Here is a 3186-nt window from a genome sequence, read left to right on the forward strand (position 1 = left end):
TTTTTTCTGCAATATTTTGCTGTCTTTTCTTGGATTTCTGTTTGCACTCAGTCACATATTCACTTTAAGATGTTTTGGTTAATTTTTGTTTGTTTTTTGTTTGTTGCGGTTGCACCTGATTCAAGAGCCGAATGGCTCACAGGGCTACACCTAATACATGAACTTGAACCTAACCTGACCCTCCGTTCCACCTGCCCCTCACCCTCACTTCGCCCTCTCCTCACCAGCCCCCTCTCCACCGTTTATTGGGTTTCTATCTCTCTTCATCCTCAGGATGCACGACTCAGATCCACGATCTTCAATGGTTGATTATAATTATTCACCCACATCCCAGGGTAGAGAGGCTGCGAGAATCTCTGCCGAACCTCGTGGATCACCTCCATGGAGTCGGCACGGTAAAACGCCAGGAGCCCCCCCTCCCAGTGCAGGTGAAGCCCGATTCTGCGGAGGGAGGGGGCACCCCTTACCGACAGTGCAGTCTTCACTCCACCATGAAACGCTGAGAAGTTGTCGTCACGTTTCTCTAAACACCAGGACGCGTTGCTCCCTCCCAGCAGCTGTGCAGCACCACCACGTCCTTTCCGTGGAATCGTCCCGTACGCGACTCCAACCCGCCACAACCGCGCATCCCCCACGTCCACCTCCCAGTAGTGGTGGCCCGACGAGAAGCTCTCACAGCACAGGGCTTGTGCACAGCCATCAAACCGGTGTGGGTGATCGGGGCGACCCTGGGAGTCACGGACCCCTGTCATCATCCTGAGATCCGAGGAGATCTGGAGTCTGTTATTAGCAGAGTTTGTGTCCAGAGTCGGTGAGCGTCCGTCTGTGACAACAGCGATGACAACATCACTACAGAACACCGTCATCACCATCATCCACCATCACCAATCATTATCTTTACCATCAGCAATAACATCACAAACATACACATCACCAAGCATCCTTGCCATCAATATCATCGATGACAACAACATAAACATCACCATCACCACCATCAACACTATGAACATCAGCAGCATTAATATAGTAATAAGCAACATCACAACCATCATCACCACCACGAGCACCATCACAAACAATCACCACCATCACTACCATCACCACTATTTCCATCACCACAATCTTCATCACTATCACCAAAATCACCAACACGACCATCATCATAACCATCACAACGACCATCAAAATCATCATCACCACCATCACTACCATGACCACCATAACCAATATCACCTCTACTACCATCAGCGCGATCAGCAAAACCATCACAACCTTCACCACCTATATTATCGCCAATGTCACCATCATTACCATCACCACGACCGTCACTGACATCACCACAACCAACACCATCACCAATGCTATCACCATTCCCATCACTCACATCACTAACATCAGCATCAGTACCACCATCATCACGACCACTATCACCATCATTATGACCATTACCAGCATCAGGAACTCATTTGAGGTTGAAACTGCCCAGTAGAGGCCTTGGACTGGATAAGATATCACCTGCTACTGATATTAGACATGGTGGGTAATCAAACCCAGGTAACTGGGTTCGTAGTGCAGTGTGCTAACCACTGTGCTACCGCTCTCCCCACGAACAAATGCATAGACACATTCACAGGCACACACTCCATATCACCATCACAATTACCACTGACTTATTGCCGATTATTTACCCAAGAACACCACACTGAGTCTCATGGCTCTGTTCAGTAGGGTCCTGCATTGGGATGTGAACAAAGACTAAGACCCCTTGTGTAGCCTTCACAGACTATTGAGACAAGTGCTGTCCGTAAAGGTCTATGATGGCTGGCATGGCACACGAGGTGGGTGACCAGCACCACGCCCGACCACCTTTGTCTCCCTAGTAGAAATATATCCCCGAGTAGCCTTTACGGACAGCACTTGAGTAGCCTTTACAGACAAATCAGCACCTTTGAAAGCTGGCACAGCACATGGGGGGCTTGGTAGACAGCACTACGCCTGGTCACCTTTGTTTCCCTCGTGCACACACACACGGTGATCATTTATTGTGAAGATGGCCCCATCACCCATGATTCACACTGGAGAACTCACACAGGAGTTTGACTGCAGTTGTCTCCAGGACTTGAAGCAAGGCAATGTCCTCTTGGCTGGGAGCTGAGGGTGGAGCTGCTGTAGCCCTCCCTCTCCTGTGAAAGCAGAACAGACATGGCCACTGTCTCACATAGAGCATCGTCACTCACAAGATCATCACAGCTCCACGTAGACAAGCATCACAGCATCATCACTCATCCCACAATTACAGCATCACCACTCAGAATTACTATTACCACAAAAAACATTTCCACACAGTATCAACACACAGCATAAACGCACACAGCATCAACACAGCATTACCACACAGGATCATCACACACAGCATCATTATACAGCCTCATAACACACAGCATCACCACACACAGCATCCCCACACACGGCATCACCACACACAGCATCCCCACACACGGCAGTGTCTCACTGTCTGCGCCCCACACTCAGTCCCATGTCGTGTGTCGAGTCGTGAGTGAAAGTCGTCTTTTACCTGCGCGTCTCCTCCAGGTGCCCCTGTGGGAGAGAGAGACGCGTTACTGTGACTCTACTTCCAATCCCTTGTGATCAGTGGAGTTTCCACTGCAACACCGTGGGTGGAATATAAACTCCAAAGTCTTGGCTTATGACCTTATGATCACCAACACTGACTTACGGGGCAAATGTTTCAGGGTGAGACCGCTTGATAGTCAACTAATAACTACTTTATTTTTAATTTTCCACGTAAGTCCCACGGAGCTATGTAGCTCTTTTTCAGAAGCGACCTGGCCACAAATGATAGCTCAACGAAGTGGTTCATCTCGTGGAAATTTATAGCAGCCCAATACTCTAAACGTACGTTTTCAAATGTGGAGTGAAAAACTGGAGGACCCGGAGAAAAATCCATGCGTCCATGGAGGGAAACGTGAAAACTACAAATATATAAGGACGTCAGGGATGGGATTAAATCCACGACCTGCGGTATACCAGGCGAGGTAGTTAACATCTCGCCACCCTCATGAGGACAAACACTGACTTGCAAGACAAATATTTCAGAGTGAGACCGGTTGATATTGATCTGTGTTGAGATTAACTTGGGACTGGTAATTTCTGGTGTTACCAATG

The 3186-nt window shown here is 48.5% G+C and overlaps 1 pseudogene; it reads right to left on the bottom strand.

Annotated features, from left to right (window-relative positions):
• Positions 1–243: 243 nt before the first annotated feature.
• The window catches only part of LOC133339140 (E3 ubiquitin/ISG15 ligase TRIM25-like), a 41157-nt pseudogene continuing 38214 nt past the window's right edge, over positions 244–3186 (bottom strand).

Source organism: Lethenteron reissneri, unplaced genomic scaffold, assembly GCF_015708825.2.
Source record: "Lethenteron reissneri isolate LAM-NWPU_2019-01 unplaced genomic scaffold, ASM1570882v1 scaffold_1640, whole genome shotgun sequence".
Taxonomy (NCBI): domain Eukaryota; kingdom Metazoa; phylum Chordata; class Hyperoartia; order Petromyzontiformes; family Petromyzontidae; genus Lethenteron; species Lethenteron reissneri.